Genomic DNA, 20,323 nt, shown 5'->3' with positions numbered 1-20,323 from the left:
CGCCTAGAGATTCCAAGAGGAAGTAGTCCAGTGAAGCTAAAGTCGATGTGGACAGCCACGACAGTACTACAATGTCACAGTAAAACAAGGAGTGAGCGGAACCGAACACAAAAGCCATCAGGGAAATCGCATAAAAGCAGGAATGAGTAACAAGCAGTCAATATGTAGACGGTCTGGGGTAAAAGCGCTCTAAGTGAAGTGGCAGGTCATGGAGCATAAGATATTCCTCTCTGGATGACCTATGGAGTGAGTCCAGATGCACGAAAGCCTCATTGATCACCGTGAGCAGTGTCCGTGAATAAGTCCTGGCTTTCAGGTAGAGCTTCTAGGCCGGAGTGGTCCGCCGACCGTCTGCGACGAATTTGAGTGGCCGCAGGCTGACGCCACCCCTCAAGCCAATCCCACACCTCAGCGGGGGACTCGAAGGACCAATTCTTGCCCTCCGACTCAACACGCAGCTTTGCGGGAAACAGCATGGAATATTTGATAGATTGAGTTCGGAGTGCCTTCCTTACTTCAAGAAAACTGCGCTGACGAGCCTTCATCGTGTAGTCAGGGAAGATCGTGATCTGGGCATTGTCTAGTCGCAGTGGTGGTCCCGCTCACGCATCTGGAGGATGACATCACGGTCACAGAAGTTAAACACACAGGCAATGATAGGACGGGGGAGAGCGCCCGGCTTCGGCCTTCCCCCGGGGACTCTGTGTGCCCGCTCTATGGAGAAATAGTTGGACAGCTGCTTTGGCTGGAGATGGTGCAATATTAAGTTCTCCAGAAAGAGATCCGTAGCCGGCTCCTCAAGGCGCTCCGGGACACCCAGGATGCGGAGGTTGTAGCGCCTCGCGCACCCTTCATAGTCATCAAGGAGGACCCCCATTTGCAACTGCTGATTTTGGAGTTGAGCCACTTGTTGCTGAAGGGTGGAGGTATCATCAACAAGCGCAGTGGTTTTGATTTCTATGTCTTTCACTTTAGTGTCCATTTTGCAAAGGTCCGCACGCAGCAGCGTCACTTCAATGTTCACAGAATCTATACGGGTGTCCAATGAGGACCGGACCCCAGCGATTGCCTCCATCACATCCTCTAGAGTGGGGGGCCTCGTTGCAGGAGGAGGAGTCACAGTTTTAGATACGGTATCCGAGCTAGCATCCTTAGGCTCTCCTTTCGAACCCCACGATAGTTTGTTAATCTGTCTCTGGCTGGAGGGCTTATTTCCTTTACTAGAGGCCATCATGAAGTCCAGTCCGCACAATATGTCCCACTGGCGCAGGGCTGAGGAGTGCGCAATTAGGGAAGGGCCCCCGGCAGCTGTGGAAAGGTATGTGGACCCCACACCTGTTGGGATAGTAACTCTGGAAAGTCTCAGGGTCCTGTGGGGCCGGGGGAGGCGAGGACAGACGACAGTCTCATGAAAAGGGAGGGGGGAAGCAGGTGTTCAGCTCAAGATTGCGCAGATCTCACTTCTCGGCTCTCAGCACACCGGGGGGGGGGGGGGGAACCAGCCCGTTCGACCAGGAGGAATGAGGGGGATCGGCAGAAGAGGTCGTGTAGCCGAAACGCCGGTCAGTGTGGAGGCAAGGTGAGCCCTCTATTGATTCCAGAGATAGGCCCAAGGCAGCAATCAGTCGGCACCGGGGTACAACGTCCAGGCAGCACCACCGACTCAGGGAGGGCCAGACACCCCACAGTGAAAGCCACTCGAGCTCCAGCAGGCTCCAGAAGCTGGGGTGGGCACAGGTCTCAGACACCAGGCTGTACGGAAGGAAGGGTGAGCGTTGCCCTGTGCGCTTCCGAACAGGGCCCAGCTCGGATCAGGGGCCACACACCAAGTACGTCCCCAGTGAGGCACGCAAACCTTCTTTATGACACCAGCCACACGTCCAGGCGGCGAGAGGTAAGTCGCCAGGCGGTTCGCTAGGTCTGTATGCCGCGACCCGTGCCGGGAGGATCAGGTGTCCTCGGCAGCCCAAAAGCGGTCCCCGGCAGTCAGGGAGGGCCCAATTCCGGGTAGACTGTACATCACCTGTGAGGCCCAGCAGGTTGTGACCAGGCTGAAGTGATGGAGGATCGCCCCCCCAAGCCCAGACAGGGCCGTGTAGAAGGATCGGTGGCCGCTAGATTCTCGAAGCGGCTCCGGCGTCCACAGCAAAACGGCCGCTGGCCGTGGCCGCCATCTTGGGCCGAAAGAGAGCCGGGCCTCGGAAGCAAGCCCCAGCGTCCAAGGGTCTGGAGGCCAGCGGGGACAGGCTAGAAGAGCCCAGGAGACCAGCGGAGCAATACCCCAAGTCCAGGGCAAAACAGGGGCACCTGCACAAGATTGATGCTGGAAACAGCAGCGAGGGCCGAGGAGCAGCTTCAGAGCGTGACCATTCCTTTAGGGTGCAAGCCACGCCCCCCAATATTCACCGTTTTAATTTTGATGCACAGATTATTTTAACCTTTTAGACATTGAAATCTTGACACACTTTGCACAAGGTAATTTTCTGTAGTGCTAAATATTATTGAATTTGCACAATAGTGCTATTAGACATTATGAAACTCCTAATAGTGCAAAAACGATTTTAATAGAATGATTTGTAACAATTTTTTTCATGTAGCAATTTTTTGGGGAATAATGATCCCTAACCCTTTTGATCTTTCCACATATGAAAAGCAAGCCTTATTCCTTTCGACTTTAAATGTATTAATTTATAACACTAAACACAGAAGCTTTACTGAAACATAACAAGTTTGTGTCATTTTTAAAAGGGCAGAAAGTATTTACCATCTGATCCACATATGTGTTTATTTAGAAAAGTAACAAGAAAGAAAATCCTTACTTATAATCCTTTCTCTTTTATCCAAAATAATGAAAATGTATTTCTAACTCTTAAAACCAGTAGTTTTTAACGCATGTGCCTTCATACCAGATTGTACTCATTTATAACCTAGTTCCGACAGCTTGATCTGTAGGTTGTAGCAGGGCATAACCATTTGTTGTTTACTCAGCTGTGCTTTACGACCAGCATGTGTTAATTTCTTAAGCTTTTTCAGGAGAAAAAGGCCTTGCTGCATTGTAATGTCCGCAGAGAAACTCAAAAAGATAATAACCCATTTGTTACCTCTGTTTCTTCTCACATCTTTGAACAGCTGTTTAAAAGCTCTTTTTCCTAGCGCTGGGAATTGAGCACATTTCAGTCTATTTAAAACCCGCGCATTCCAACCCATTACAGATCTATCGTGCTGTAATGTGAAAAAGAGGCGCTTTTATTTTAGGAGCAACTAATTACTCAGAGAATGTGAATAACTTTTAATATTACTATAATGTATCTAAGGAAAATGCTGTAACATTTTGTGTTGAGACCTAGTTATGAAAAGCACACATTTTTTTTCCTTGCTACGAGACCTATTCTTTCCCTATTGAGTGTTAATTCTAATGTTTCTTTACCATTGTGGCAATATTCACACATCTATACTTTGTTACTATTTTACTTTTAATGGTAGCATGCAGCTATTTAGCACATGTTACATAATCCATCCCTTGAATTCTAAAATGTAATTCTTTCAATGACATTTGCAGAACAGAATGTCGACAACAAACCAAATCAAGCTCATTCCAGACATTTTCAAGAAGGGGGCCATACACTCAGAACACACAACACTGCTTGTTAAGGCAAGCCATTCTTACACAAAAAATATAGTCAGTTCTCACTGAAACAAGTACTTCACAAGCATCATCACCGGTGTCAGTCCACAAACCACATAGACACTCAATAAAAAAACAATTAACCCACAAATCAACACTTAGGACAAAAGCAACAGACAGCCCACAGACTGTACTCAAACCAAACCATTTGTAAATACCAATTGTAAGTCATATTTACAAACAAAAGGACTCTCAAAAAATAGTAGAGAGATTACACCAAGCCAAATAGACAGCCAAACGACTGCCATATTAAAAAGACAGGTTCGAGCCTCAGACCTTTTCCAAAATACACCAAATTACCAGGTGGGCTGGCAGAACACTCAAAAGCGCTCCATATCACCATTTATGAATTTTACTAAGTGTGTAGATCAGGATCTTTTTTTATATATATTTGTTCTACAGTGTACTAAATATTATGGAAGAAATACGATATTTAATGTACATAAACCTATTTAGGTATCCTGTGTTAGGGGAATTAGGTGAGTGCTTTCTAAATCCATATTGGTAACTCCAAGACAGCAACACTTTCTACGAAGTGTGCTAGGAACAGGCATGCCAAAAATATTACAATGCAATGTAATATAATCAAAGCTTATTTAGCCTAATAATTATCCAAAAGTAGAGAAAAATATCCACATTACCTGCCTTTATTTGCTGCAGCAAAAAAACAAACAAACCGAAATCTTGGCCAAGCTATACAAAAAGTGTCACCAACAAAAGTCTCCAGCTTCCAACTGCCAATTTCAGGGTGACCTAACGGTCGTTTTGAAATACGCCAAAGAAGATCTCAGTCGGGAGCGGCCATCACCTAGAGGGTTAGATCGGGAAAACCGGAGAACACGTCGGTCTGCAAAGACAAAGAATCTCCTCATGCAGGGTACCTTCCTCAGTGGATTCCTGCCTTCCGTCATGACTCTTGGATGGCCGAATACCCGATGAGCCCCAAGTTTGGGCGCCAATTTGTAGAATAAAAAGTGGCTCACTGATGCACCGGTCCTTAAACCAGCAAAAAAGAGATTGCCCCGGAAGCTGTAATATCAAGAGAATACATTTATTAACTTAACATGAGGGAGACTGCGTCAATACGGTACCCTCACGCCACTGTATAAGGCAGTCCAAGGAGTACAGACACCAAAGGCCTTTTATGGCCAGTTTATTGCTGAATTAGCATGAAGACTCAAAAAGAGGCGGTATAAGTATACACAAGAATAGCTATCTTACATATATGGACTAACAGAAAATACTTAGTCAACAAAGTAGGAGGAGTAACAGAGTTGCGGACATTAGTTAAAATAGGCCGACAGTTACTTCAAGAGCAGGTGCATTCTCCCAGCTACAGGCCTTTCTGAGCATGTGCAGTGCTCTGGCTGAAAGCTGAAGGAGTTAACTGTAACTGATAACTCAAGCAGAATACATGGGCAGGCAACAGTGAAGAGGAAGAAGCACATGGCTAACTAAAATGGCTGCCAAAAACAAAATGGCTTCAGCTGATGCTAACAGCGATTTCAGCTAGTTTCCACAGTAAGAGCTGTATTATCTTTCGCAGCATACGCCTCGATCCACTTACTAAAGGCACAGACCACCAATAAAACATACTTCAGAATATTACAGCGTTCTAGCTGGATGTAATCCATTTGCAGAACCTCAAAAGGTGCAGTTGGTGTGGCAAACCCTCCTGTTGGAGTTTGTGTTCCTTTTCCAGGATTATACTGGAGACAAATCAGACAAGACTGGACTATCTTATTAGCTATGCTGGCAATATCTGGATGGTCCCAAACCTGCATAAGTAGCTTTGCTATTGAGGATGCTCCAACATGTGCTAGCCCATGTGCCATGTAAATCATAGGATGTAAATAGGCTGTGGGCAATCTCCACTTAGTCATATCTTTATTCCTCCAACAGCCCTCATCATCCAATGTTCCCTCCTTAGACCATTGGTCTAATTCTTCAGTAAAGGCAGATCGCTGCATGTCCAGCCCCTCTTGCCTGGCATCATGCCAACGTTCAGCCTGTGACAACCACGTACATAGATGTAGTGCTGCGCTGCATTTCAGTCTCAAGGACTGTATGATCCGCAAAGGCATTCCCTGTCCTATGTTATCAGTCACTTTCTTGTGTGCGGTAAACTTAGTAATTGCTATTTTTCTAGGATATATCAAAGCAGTCAGGAGATCAGGAGATAATGCACTAGTTCTCCATCCACTATTTGTGTCCCGTGTGATGTAAGGAAGTCTCTTTCCTTTCAAAGTGAACCACTCCAAAAGCAACTACAGTCTGACGTGTTGTAATTACATAAGCAGCAGATGTTGTGCCATTGAGTAATTTCAAGTAAGACCCGTCACCCACAGTTCCCCATCAACACTAGAAAGGGGCGTATCTTGTAGGTCAACACAGCCCTTTGTTTGCTCTTCAGTAAGGAATATACAGTCATGTGACTCCTGGTATTGAGACTGAGTAGCTGGAAATGGCAATAGTGTAGCAGGGTTTAGAGTCGAACACCTTTTCAATGTGAGAGGAGGGGCCAAAAGTGTCAATTCATAATCTGTCAAGCGAGTACTAGTTAAGTGTTGTTTTTTTATCTTTTGGTTCAAAAGGGCGTCAATTGCATGAGGCTCTAATGCAAGCAATCTGTGAGACAACACCATTACCTCACTCTGATGTATGGACACAGCTGTCGCCGCTACCACTCAAAAACACCCATGCAACGCACGAGCAACTGGATAAAGGACAGCTGAAACATAGGCACAAGGTAGCTGCTTATCACCATGTGTCTGGGTTAGGACAGAGAGCGCAACCATCCCTCTCGTGTAAAGGCATTTGTGTAGTCTGGAGTTCCAAATACTGGTGCAGAGCAAAGAGCTTGACATAACTGTTGAAAAGCATTCTGGCATTCAGTAGTCCATGGGCGAGGCATCTGGGTGTCTTTAGTCAAAAGGGCCAATCAATGGTTTAACAATGTTAGAAAAGCCAGGAATCCGCTGCCTACAGAAAGAAGTAAGGCCAATCAGTGCATGAACATCCTTCTGAGTGCAGGGCACAAGCTTGCCCAAAATAGCTTGAATGCGATCTGGTGTGAGTGCACGTCCCTCCTTGGACAGGAGGTGACCTAAGTAGGTAACCTGCTGTCTACAATACTGCAATTTCTTTCGAGAAACCTTGTGATGATGGGATGCAAGAAATTGAAGCAACAACAATGTTCCTTCTTCACACTGTTCAGGGGTATCAGCTGCCAACAAGATGTCATTGACATTGAATAAGAGCCACCCATTTCGGTACAGGGAAAGAATCAAGCTGTTTTTTCAATGCCTGGCTATAAATGCTAGAACTCTCTGTATACCCCTGTAGAGCTCTACAGAATCCAAAGGATCGATTATTCAAAGTGAAGCCGAACAAGTAACGGCTGCCAATCAATCAGAGTACTTGTAGAGCGTGCTACTTACCCGTGAGGGTCTCAAGGCGCTGAGGGGAGGGGCTGCTGCTACTGCTCGAAGAGCCAGGTCTTGAGGAGTCTTCTGAAGGCGAGTAGGTCTTGGGTCTGCGGTATGTGGGTAGGGAGGATGTTCTAGGTCTTGGCGGCGAGGTAGGAGAAGGATCTGCCGCCGGAGGTCGTTCGTTGGATGGGGGGACAGCGGTGAGGGCGAGGCGGAGTTGGCGAATGGGGGTGTAGAAGCTTAGTCTGCTGTTAAGTTAGGTTGGTCTGGCATTGTGGAGTGCTTTGTGTGCGTGGGTGAGGAGCTTGAAGGTGATCCTCTTGTCGACGGGGAGCCAGTGTAGGTCTCTCAGGTGGGGGGTGATGTGGCTGAGGCGGGGAAGTTGACGATCAGTCGGGGTGGAGGCGTTTTGGATGCGTTGTCGTCGTAGGTGTTTGGCTGGGATTCCTGCGTAGAGTGCGTTGACGTAGTCCAGTCTTCTGCTGACGAGGGCCTGTGTCACCGTTCTTCTGGTTTCGGTCGGGATACACTTGTAGATCCTGCGGAGCATGCAGAGGGTGTTGTAGCAGGAGGAGAAGACGGATGGAGAGGAAGGAGTTGAAGATGAATCCTAGGTTGCGTGTATGGTCGGTGGGTGTTGGTGCTGTTCCCAGTGTGGTCGGCCACCAGGAGTCGTCCCAGGCTGAGGGGGTGGGTCTGAGGATGAGTACCTCTGTCTTGTTCAAGTTTAGCTTCAGTCGGTTGCTCCTCATCCAGTCGGCGACCGCCTTCATTCCCTCGTGGAGGTTGGTTTTGGCAGTGTGAGGGTCCTTGGTGAGGGAGAGGATGAGCTGGGTGTTGTCGGCGTAGGAGATGATGTTGAGGTCGTGCTGGAGGGCCACTTGTGCGAGGGGGGCCATGTAGATGTTGAACAGCATCGGGCTGAGGGATGAGCCCTGGGGGATGCCACAGATGATGTCGGTGGCTTCGGATCGGAAGGGTGGGAGGCGGACGCTCTGGGTTCTGCCGGAGAGGAAGGACGTGGTCCAGTCAAGGGCCTTCTCTTGGATTCCGGCTTCTAGGAGGCGTGTCTTTAGAGTGCAATGGCAGACGGCGTTGAACGTGACCGACAGGTCCAGGAGGATGAGGGCTGATGTTTTGCCGTTGTATAGTTGGCGCCTGGTGTCGCCTGTGGCGGAGATGAGGGCTGTCTCAGTGCTGTGGTTTCGTCTGAATCCGGACTGAGACGGGTCCAAGATGTTGTTGTCTTCCAGGTGGCGGGCCAATTGCCTGTTGATGATTTTCTCGATCACTTTTGCTGGGAACAGGAGCAGGGAGATGGGCCTGAAGTTCGTGAGGTCCTTGGGGTCCGCCTTGGGCTTCTTTAGAGGGCGTTGATTTCGGCGTGCTTCCAGCTTTCCGGGAAGGTCGCTGTTTCAAAGGAGATGTTGATGACCTTCCAGAGTTGGGGTGCGATGGCTGTGTCTGCTTTGTTGAACACGTGGTGTGGGCATGGGTCTGACGGAGATCCCGAGTGGATGGAGTTCATGACCTTGCGTGTCTCGTCGTCGTTGGACCAGGAGGTCAGGCGGATGGCGCTGGTGGTGTTCGCAGGGGAGGTGGAGTCTGGCGTAGTCGGGGTGGTTGTGGTGTTGAAGCTGTCATGGATGTCAGCGATCTTGCGGTGGAAGAAGATGGCTAGTGAGTCGCACAGTTCTTGAGGGCGGGATGTCGTTGGTGCTGGGGTTGGAGAGTTCCTTCCCAATGCTGAAGAGCTCTTTGCTGTTGTGTGTGTTTTTGTCCAAGCGGTCTTTGAAGGAGGATCTCTTGGCTAATCTGATGAGGTGGTGATGTCTGTGGGTGGCGTCCTTGTGGGCTTCGTGGTTGTCCAATGTGCGTTTGTGGAGCCATATTTTATCCAGTTTCCGGCATGAGTGTTTGGAGGTCTGGAGCACTTCGGTGAACCAGGTGGCTCTTTTACAGGAATGGCTGTTGGAGGGTTTCTTGAGCAGGGCAAGGGTGCTGGTGCAGTCGTCGATCCACTGTCTGAGGTTGCGAGCTGCGGCGTCTGGGTTGGTGGGGTCGGTGGGTGGGTTCTGGGCGAGGGTGGTGATCAGCGGTCTTCGGTGACTTTGCTCTAGTAGCGGCGAGGCAGCTGGTGGTGCGGGGTTGGTTTCTTGAAGGTGAAAGTAATGCAGCGGTGGTCAGTCCAGTGGAGTTTGGTGGTGTGGTCGAAGGTGACATGGGTGCCCGTGGAGAAGACAGGGTCCAGCTTGTGGCCGGTGGTGTGGGTGGGTGCGGTGACAAGTTGTTTGAGGCTGAGGTTGGCGATCAGGGTGGCAGATGTGGCGTGGTTGTTGTTCTCGAGGTAGAAGTTCAGGTCCCCGAGGAGGATGTAGTCCGTGGAGGCGAGTGCGAGGGTGCTGGTGAGGTCGTCGATGGAGTCGCTGAACTGAGCCCGGGGTCTCTGTAGATGAGAGTTCCTATGAGGGTGGTGTTGGGGTTGGTGTGGATCCGGAAGTGCAGGTGTTCGGCGGTGTGGAGGGTGTCGTCTGTGTGGGTGGTGACCTTGAGTGTGGACTTGTGGACGATGGCTATTCCTCCTCCGGTTCCGTTGGCCCGATCCCTGCAAGTGATCTTGTAGCCGTCCGGGATGGCTATGGCGATGTCGGGCGCTGAGGAGCCGTTCCACCAGGTCTCGGCCAAGAAGGCCACATCTGGGGCAGAGGTGTCGAGCAGATCCCAGAGCTCGATGGTGTGTTTGCGAGCAGAGCAGGTGTTGAGGAGTATGCAGCGGAGGTGGTTGGGTCCAGTCCTTGGAGGTTTGGTGGTTCTGTCGCAGGTGAAGCTGCAGGTGCGAGGAGAATGTGGTCCACCATCCGTCCAACCCCTATCTGGGTAACATCTGTTTGTGGAAATGATATATTGACAACGTCCTCTGTATCTGGACAGGTACAGAGGACCGGCTCAATTTGTTCCTCCAGTGGCTGAATCAAGCTGACCCAGTCTTCGCTTCACCTGGACTGTCAGTAACATCTCTGCAGTCTATCTGGATGTGGATATATCTGCAGTGGACCAGAAATTGCTGACCACTGTACATCTTAAAGACACTGACAGGAACTCACTCCTGCATTACCACTCCTTCCATCCAAGGGCAGTCCGGGATAATCTCCCGGTAGGGCAATTCCTGAGATACAGGTGCAATTGCTCTTCCACTGAAGCCTTTCTCGATCATTCAGCTGAGTTAGTGACCAAACTTAAACAGAGGGACTACCCTGCGAAAGTGATTAAACATGCCCGGAAGAGGGTATTGAATACACAACGGGAAGCACTCTTAGAACGTAACACCAAGATAAAACAGACATGTCTACCCGTAGTCACAACGTTTGACCCTCTGTCTAACAAGATAAGACAAATCATCAGGAAACATTGGTCCATTCTGGACACACCGACGGACAAGATGCCGGTCCCGCGTTTCGCCTTTAAAAGGGCATCGAATCTGCGTGACAAATTGGTGCATACTCGATGCCAGAGTAGAACCCCCCAGGCAAGTACCATCCCTGTGGGACACTATCCATGTGGGAGCTGCTTGGTGTGTCATTTAACGACGTCTACGAAAGGGTCACGTTGCGTGATGGCAGAACTTGGTTCATTAACAAGTTCAGTAACTGTAACACCACGCACGTGATTTACAGGCTAACATGTAGCTGCGGATTGCATTACATCGGACTTACCACCCGTAAAGTCAAGATCCGCATACAGGAGCATTTGAGCACCATTAGAGCCAAAAAGATAAATACACGGCTGGTACAGCATTTTGTTGAAAAGGGCCATGACAAGGGTGACCTTAAATGGACGGTCCTAGAAAAAGTGGTGGGAGACACACATAATTTGGACACAATCTTCCAAGAAAAGAAGCCAGATGGATCTTCTCGGAGAAGGCTGACCGAGAGGGCCTCAATGAAAGCATTGAGTGGAACAAAGTAAGCAGGCGCTGACCATGCCCCATAAACCAACTATTGAGGTGGGTCAGTACCCTGATGTCCAGAATGAATCAGCACATTAAACTCAGTGGGTGATGTTGGCATCCATTTAGTATAACAGCCCTACCATGAACCTTTTTGATGAGGTGCTACCAGCGTGGCTCCCTTTATATAACCCAGTACATAGGCACTAGGTATAGGGTCATAGATCTGGGAGATCATGGGTCCAGGGTCATGTATCATATGTATCCACTCCCTCGTCCCCATGCAGCGGCACCGACATCACAACACACCAGTGCCGATTTGATGTACTTCAACAAGATTTTGATTTTAAAATTAGCCTTTGGGAACCGGAATTACTTCATATAGACGTCCCATGTAGCGTGGCATTACAACATGCTTCCGTGATTACCAGCACTCATTTGCCACTCCACTCGATCTAGCACGTAAGGCTATACTCATTAGAACTCACTCCATTCTAATATGTCCGACCCATGCAGTGTAATATTATAATACACCAGCGCCGACTTGATGCACATCAATAAGATTTTGATTTTAAAATTACCCTTCGGGAGCAGTAATTAGTTTATATTGCCGCACTATGCAGCGTGGCATCACAACATGCCTTCGCGAATACCAGCACTCATTTGCCACTTTGTTCGATCTAGCACGCTAGGCTACACTCATTAGAATCACCCCATTCCAACATGTCCGCCCCACGCAACGTGGGGGCCGGAACCTGTCCCCCAGGCTACTTCCGCGTCCTCTGGTCAGGCATTCTCCGAGGATCGTCGGAAGCGCCGGAGGGACTCGGCTGCAGTAAGGAGGAATGGGCTTTGGGCGGGGCTGTTTATTTAGGTAGCGGGCACGAGGGGGGCACCCAAAAAAAGGGGATCACAGGTCTGTATGCACTTGGGAATTCCTGGAGTGGATACCCGGGAGGTTTGGATAACGGCATTTCGCAGTAGCATACTGGTACGCTTGTTACAGGAGTGGGTCCCCACATGCCGGTTAGAAAACTACAACACCTGGTCCACTCGACTGAATCTTGACACAGCACGCAGGGCGGAATGCAGGACACAATTCCTGTATTTGCCAGTGAAATACGCATCCAAAGGGTTTTATTGATAAAAGCGGGGAAATAAACAGTAACATGCGGCTTATTCCCATACAGGTGGCTCGAAATTGGTAGAGTCAGTAACGGACACGTGATCACGAGACACGGAGTCCTGGATGCTTGCCGGTATGTGAAGATTGGGCAAGCACAAGGTAATGAACGCTCGTGAGCGCAGTCAATGTATGGTATGGTGTGAATGTGTCGTGCATGTTTCATGCCACAGGCACATTTGAATCACTGCTGCGCTTTGGTTTTTATGTTTGCACAGGTCCTTGATTGTCGAAGTGAAGACTGAGAATAGATACCCCATTTTTCACCCTGATGAAATTGTTAACACAGGAGCAATGAAACATGTCGGTCCGTTTTAAGCAGATAATGATGGTACATAGGTAACCATTTTTAATGGGAAGTTTTGCAGCACCGGAATAAAATACAGAAAGCCAGCAAAACTTCACTGGTTTTACCTCTCTTTTTCTTTTGTTGGGATCTTAGGTTTATTTCCACACACCTTGGTTTACAGCAGTACTTGTATGTGAACACTGTCTATTTCTTTCTATTCTCACTTGTGCACAGCTAAATTTTGTTGTGTATGTTTCTTTCTTCACTCAGAGAGAGTGACCAATGATGAGAAGAGGGTATACCGGCAATTGCTAGCCGGGAACCCCCTCGGGTGATACGTCTGTGAGGCACTCTCTCTGCTCTCTCACACTTTTTCTGTACACTGTGTGGGGTGACCTGTGCATACATTTTGTTTTGTGTGAATGTAACATCTTGACCTGTAGAATAGCGGTGAGTGATACACCGAGGGTACCAACAATTATATTAGACCCGCTTCCACAGCGTCAGCATATTGATGTTTCCGGACTAGGTAGGGCTTTTTTGTTGACAGTATATTGAGCGGGGGGCTGCCCTACTGTCCTTTCTTCCCCCTTCACTCCCAGAGATTGATGAAGCTGCAGGTGCAGCAGGAGAAGGGTCTGTGGTTCCATTTCAGGGTGGCCTGGAAGCAGGCGTGGTTTCGGCCGGCGTTGAGTGCGTGGAGGCTGCTGGCGTCGTAGTGGAGTCTGGTGTCGTGGCGTTCACGGGGTTCAGGGGTTCTGGCGCTGGGCGTGGTCCAGGCGCAGACAGGCTTGCCTTAGGCGCGGCCGCGCAGCTGCCGCCATTTGAAGGGGAGCTGGGAGGGAGGAGCAGCCGGGAGGCGGGAGGCAGGGGACTGTGAATGGGCTCAGGGGTGGGGCCGCATGGGTAGCAGCGGCGGGAAATGAGCAGTGGGCACGGGGCGAGGGAAAGAGCAGCGCCCAGGAATGGGCAGAAAACAGACCAAGATGCGGGCACAAGCTCAGGTGGATCTGCAGCGGGGGGGGAGCGACCTACCTGGAAGGTCAGGATGAATAGGTATAGAGAAGAAAGCATTCTTCAAATTGATCACACTGAATGTGGTTGCAGTAGGAGGAACCATAGTAAGAAGTGTCGTGATGTCAGAGACAACCAGGTATTGGGGCACTACGATCTTATTGACTTCTCGCAGGTCAATGATAAATCTATAAACCTTAGAATCAGTGTCCTTTTTCAAAATGGGAAGAATAGGGCTATTGCAGATATTATAGGGGAAATCCTCCACAACCCCCACTCCAATCAATTCCTGCACAATGTGTATTAATGCTTATTCACCTTCAAGAGATTTTATATTGGGGTAATTGAGGCAATGAAGCAACTTATCTTACTTAAATATGCACTGGTGGGACAACCATTTGTCCCACATCGGTATCAGATGTAGCCCACAAAGTGCTAGGTAACGATACCAGAGCAACATAGTCTTTAATGCGACAAGACCTCTCAATCATGGGATAGTTGTCATTGCGGACAACAATCAATATTGAATTGACCAGTGCACAGCAGTTCCGTAGAAGATTGTTTGAAAGTGTTGAGTTCAGTAGGTGCTCCCTAGGTATCGTCTCCCTCCCAGCGGGCGAATATAACTGAAATATCTGGAGTGCGTTCAATTGAAAATTGTTAGCATCCCTGGGGGCACACTTGTAAGGGAATGAATCCTCAAACTTCTTGAAAAACGTTCGTAACACTGAGCTGAAGATTTTGAACTCCAATTTTATTTCTTCATATTTTGCATTTTTGTTTTCTTAATTGTAGTCATTTTCATACAATGATTCATTTGTTATCCATACATAGGTGTTTTTAGCTCCAATGCATTTCGGGCCACTGCCCTTCATCCGGGAGCATATCTACAAGGAACGACATAAATTGGGTTTACTGTTTAAATGCCTGTAGTCATGTGTGAACTTATACCATACAATACTGTAATATATCGACCATATTCCCAGAGGTGGAAGTGTTTGATGTGAAAAAACATGAACGGTGTTAAAAAACATGCAAAGCGGCGGGGTGTATCGCTCTCACTGACGAGAACGGAACTTACTGGTATGGACGGCTCTGAGGCTGAAAAGCACCCGATCTAGAATGAAAAAAATGGTGGTGGTGAGCACGGTGAACAGCCACTGGTTAATGAGGCTGACAAGGTCTAGAGCGATCATGAGTAAACCGAGCTTTAAAAGCAATACTCACAAAGTTGGTGAAGAATAGTGCTGGCTCTGTCTACATTCGGTGCTCCGTTCGCGGTGTGCGGCAGTGTCGATGCGCTGCTAGCCGGAAAGTGAAAGCCGGCATGCTAAAAAGAAAAAAACAAGATCGCGTGAATACATCACGTGATTGGGGGTGGGTCTACGATATAGAAAGCGGACTGCGAGCTATCCGTTTGAACGTGTGTGATTAAGCAATAGAACAATAAAGATAGTGCGTAAAAGGGAAAAAAGACTTGTGAACTGTTCATATGGTGTTGTATACAAAATTGTGACAAGCTAAAAAAATAATCATCAGCATAAACGTGATTAGGTCGTTACACATGAACTTGAAAAATTATTAGGATAATGTACAGAACTAGGGGTGCCCGGTCACAGGCTACTCAACATCATGATAAATACAAAGGTGAGAGCTATGTTATAGGTAACATGAAAATTCAATACGGTCATAAGGTCCATGTGGCTTAGTGCTGTTAAGTTTATAAATCCAATAGTTTTCTCGGTGGAGTAGATGTTTGCTGTTATCCCTTCCTTCAACTTTATGAACCCCCTCTAACACCATTAATTTCAGTTGAGAGATGTTGTGGTTCATCTCAATGAAATGGTTTGCCACTGATGATTTAAGGTTTTTTGTCCTAATGCTAGACTTGTGTTCATTGAGTCGGGTCTTTAATTTGCGCTCAGTCTTACCTATATAGACTTTACCACAAGGGCATTTGAGTAGGTAGACGACATTGTTGTTAAAAATAGAACCTGATTTCAAAGGCATGTTTGATCGCCAACCATTATTCGCCTACACGCGAGGAAAAAACCTAGGTGAAATCCTACAACAAACGAACTTAACAGATACCACCTAACGTGGCACAAGACCATGCGCGAATTGCAATAACTGCAATAATATAATCCCAGGAAACAAAGTAATGCACCCAACGAAGGGTCAAGGGATTGCTTTAAATGTGACAGCCACCTGCGACACCAACAATGTCGTCTACCTACTCAAATGCCCTTGTGGTAAAGTCTATATAGGTAAGAATGAGCGCAAATTAAAGACCCGACTCAATGAACACAAGTCTAGCATTAGAACAAAAAACTTTAAATCATCAGTGGCAAACCATTTCATTGAGATGAACCATAACATCTCTCAACTGAAATTTATGGTGTTAGAGGTGGTTCATAAAGTTGAAGGAAGGGATAACAGCAAACATCGACTCCGCTGAGAAAACTATTGGATTTATAAACTTAACAGCACTAAGCCACATGGACTTAATGACCGTATTGAATTTTCATGTTACCTATAACATAGCTCTCACCTTTGTATTTATCATGATGTTGAGTAGCCCGTGACCGGGTACCCCCAGTTCTGTACATTATCCTGATCATTTTTCAAATTCATGTGTAACGACCTAATCACGTTTATGCTGATGATTATTTTCTAGCTTGTCACACTTTTGTATACAAAACCATATGAGCAGTTCACAAGTCTTTTTTCCCTTTTACACACCATCTTTATTGTTCTATTGCTTAATCACACACGTTCAAACGGATCGCTCGCAGTCCGCTTTCTATACCGTAGACCCACCCCAGATCATGTGATGTATTCATGTGACCTTGTTTTTTTCTTTTTAACATGCCGGCTTTCACTTTCCGGCTAGCAGCGCATCGACACTGCCGCACACCGCGAACGGAGCACCGAATGTAGACAGAGCCAGCGCTATTCTTCACCAATTTTGTGAGTATTGCTTTTAAAGCTCTGTTTACTCATGATCGCTCTAGACCTTGTCAGCCTCATTAATCAGTGGCTGTTCACCGTGCTCACCACCACTATTTTTTTCATTCTAGATCAGGTGCTTTTCAGCCTCAGAGCCGTCCCTACCAGTAAGTTCCATTCTCGTCAGTGAGAGCGATACACCCCGCCGCTTTGCATGTTTTTAATACCGTTCACTTTTTTTCACATCAAACACTTCCACCTCTGGGGAATATGGTTGATATATTACAGTATTGTATGGTATAAATTTACACATGACAACAGGTATTTAAACAGTAAACCCAATTTATGTTGTTCCTTGTAAATATGCTCCCGGATGAAGGGCAGTGGCCCGAAATGCATTGGAGCTAAAAACACCTATGTATGGATAACAAATGAATCATTGTATGAAAATGAATACAATTAAGAAAACAAAAATGCAAAATATGAAGAAATAAAATTGGAGTTCAAAATCTTCAACTCAGTGTTACGAACATTTTTCAAGAAGTTTGAGGATTCATTCCTTTACAAGTGTGCCCCCAGGGATGCTAACAATTTTCAATTGAATGCACTCCAGATATTATAATATAGTTGTCATTGTGCCAGACAGGAGAGCCCTAGGAACCAATTCTTTAGACAGAACACCATGAGTAGTTCCTGTATCAACCAGAAAGCTATCAGTAGACCCAAAGACGTTTGCATCGACATAGGGACCCCTCTGATCTACTGGGACTTTAACCCAGTCCTTACCCCATCCTAGGCATTCCTATGCATAATCCGAATCCTTAGGGCCATCAGCCAAATAATCAGACATTTGGTATTGATTTTGTCTGTCAAAAGTATTAAAAGAAGTAGGATTAGCTCCAGCTGACTCATATCTGGTAAGATTTTCCATGCCTCCCCTATTTCCTGTGTTCCCTGGGCGGCCTCTCATACTGCCTCTACCTCGCTGATACAGCTGACCTCGTAAAAGAGGGCCCCCAGAATGCCAATATCCAAACTCCTTACAATGCGTACATTGATCAGAAGACAAAGTTGTTTGAGGGAAAGGGGGTACACCAGGGTGATACATCGGACGTCCACCTCTCGCGCTACCTCTAAATGGTGGACCATAGACTTGAGCCAACATAACTTTCTTTTTCAAATCCTTCACCTTTTTATCCTCCTAGCCTTTTGCTTCCAATTCCTAATGCTCATAATACTGAACCATAGTCAAAAGGGAGACGGTGAGGACGTAGTCCATGAACTCTCACTTGCCTTTAGGTGATTAGCTATTTCTGGCAACATGTTAGTGACAAATGTGTCGACGAACAGATGCTTACCCATGTCATCTGTCAAAGACTGCTCCCTAAAGTCATGGAATGTCTCTTTGAATCGTGTAAAGAAATCAGAAACCGATTCATCCACTTGCAGCTTACAAGATCCTAATGTAGTGCAATCTATTTTTTTAGGGGGTATAAGAGTTTTCAACTTAGTTAAAATAGCTTTGGGAAGACCTAATGTCACTTGTTGTGGTTTCTGCACAGGATCTCTAGCAGTATCTATTCCGTCCAAATGCACCCAAGTATTACCGTAAGATACATTATCATCTATCGTCCGAATTGATCTCCACATATCAGGGGGTAAAGGAAGTCCAAAGAACATGTCAATATCAGGCAATGTCATAGTACAAGAATTAATAGCTCCTTCTACCTCTTCATAAAAGCGGCTGGAGTTTTGCGTGAATCAGGCCATAACATCTGCTCTACTCCAAGGGGTATAGACCCAATTATAAATAAAATATCCTTTTGCGTTATCTGAAGTTTTATCGTTACTCGTCCACGCACCCTTTGGAGGAACATACAGAGGCGCAGCTTCATGCATCGGTTTTACAGTGTCTACAGCATTACTAGTATCTGTTTCTGTCCCTGTATCTCCTTCTTGGTGTACTGGGATCTGAACTGTTTGCTCAGCTGCTGCTTTCTCAGCTGCCTTTTTCTCCTCTTGTAATCGAAATACATCAGCGCGCAACTTAACCACTCACCTAATTAGATCGGACACCCTTGAAGGAAGAAAGGTGCCATTATATAACTGTTTATAATCAGCATTTATATTAGCAGGCTCCAGAGTATCGAATATTTTCTAAATCTGGCTACTATTTTGAAAATGTCTCTAAAAAATATACCTGCTCTAGGTCTGACCATTGTTGAATTATTGCAAGAATCTCTGGAGCAGAGTAATGCCCATAAGCTGCTTTACGGGCAGCAGATCTAATAGTGACTTTACGATCAGTGGTCAAAGTAGAGCGAGTTGCCCGCCCATCTAATTTATCCTTATCTTTCTCGTCTGCAGACAATTGCTCTTCATCAGAAACTTCAGTCTCGGGGGCCTTAGGGAATTTATACGGGGTGGAGTTCTCTCTAACAAAATAGAATCATTTTGTGGTCTATTAAGCATGGGATAAAGGGGGCGCCGAATAGAGTACTGGCCAGTTACCTCTCAATGTCCCCTCTAGGGAAGGCGGCTGAGTACTTTCTAAATCCATATTGGTACCACCAAGGCAGCAACACATTCTCCGAAGTGTGCTATTATAGTCAAAGTGTTTTAAACCTGAGAATTATCAAAAAGTAGAGAAAAATCTCCTCATTACCTGCCTTTATTTGCTGCAGCAAACAAACAAAACAACCAGAATCTTGGCCAAGCTAATCCAAAACAAGAGTGTCGCCACATTGACCTTACCAAACTAAAGTCTCCAACCTCCTCCTGCCAAACTCTGGGTCGATCTAACGTTTTTTTAAAGATACTCACGCTAAAGGAGATCTCAGTCTGGACCGGCCAGTCAGTCACAATAGCTTTATTCGACAATTTGTCATAAAAGCTAAATACAATACAAAAAAATTACCAAGATATAAAACACTTTTTACAGAAAGAACCTTCCCATAAGGTTAAAAGTCCAATAAAAAGTATAAAAACAGCGATAAAATGTATACACTACTCTTAATGTTATATGCATATATACAAGATAGTATTGTTACAAGGGCAAAGCACAGAATTCTGTGAACAACTCACTCTTGCGACATATAACGTTAGAGGGAATAAGAAAAATAGCCCCGTTTCATTTGAGCAATTAGAAAACAATACAATTTAGGCATGCGATACATGTTCATTACAATGCAACAATTGCTTTTGATCTAATCACCCATGCCCAACCTAAAAATTTAGCTAAAGATATAGCCAGGGGTAACCATGTTTCAGTGCGAATTAGTCTGAGAGCTACCTCATGTTTTTGTGGCTCCTCAAATTGGGGCCAACAAAGTACGCCTCAGAACTTTATAAGCGGGACACACAAATAACAAATGGGCCAAAGACTCTGAATTTACATGACAAATAGGGCAAGAGGTATCCCCTTCAGTGTCCCATCTCGCAGTGAATGATTTTATGGGTAATGTGCCAACTCTGAGTTGGAAATAGAGCTTTCTGTCATGAGGCTTTCTTATTGAGTCCCAATATGGTTCCAGCTTTTGTACTAGTTTTACATCTAAAAATTGAACTGTTAGTGTCGAAATATCACTATTCCTAAAGGTGTTATCAGTCAACCATCTTCAGTATCTTTTCTTCAGCTGTGCCTTAGAGGGAAACACAGTTTTCAGGGTTTTCCCATAGGGCGGCCATGCCTATAGATGCTAGGATAGATCTAACTTCCTGCAGCCATTTAATTTTCTTGAAATGATCTGTTCTTATCAGATCTTTTAAGCCCTCTGCATAAGGTGTCAGCTCGGTGTTGACCAGATTCTCCGCCAGAACAACAAAG

This window comes from Lissotriton vulgaris, chromosome 1_1 (assembly GCF_964263255.1).
Source record: "Lissotriton vulgaris chromosome 1_1, aLisVul1.2, whole genome shotgun sequence".
Lineage (NCBI taxonomy): Eukaryota > Metazoa > Chordata > Amphibia > Caudata > Salamandridae > Lissotriton > Lissotriton vulgaris.
Note: the sequence above shows the minus strand (reverse complement) of the source record.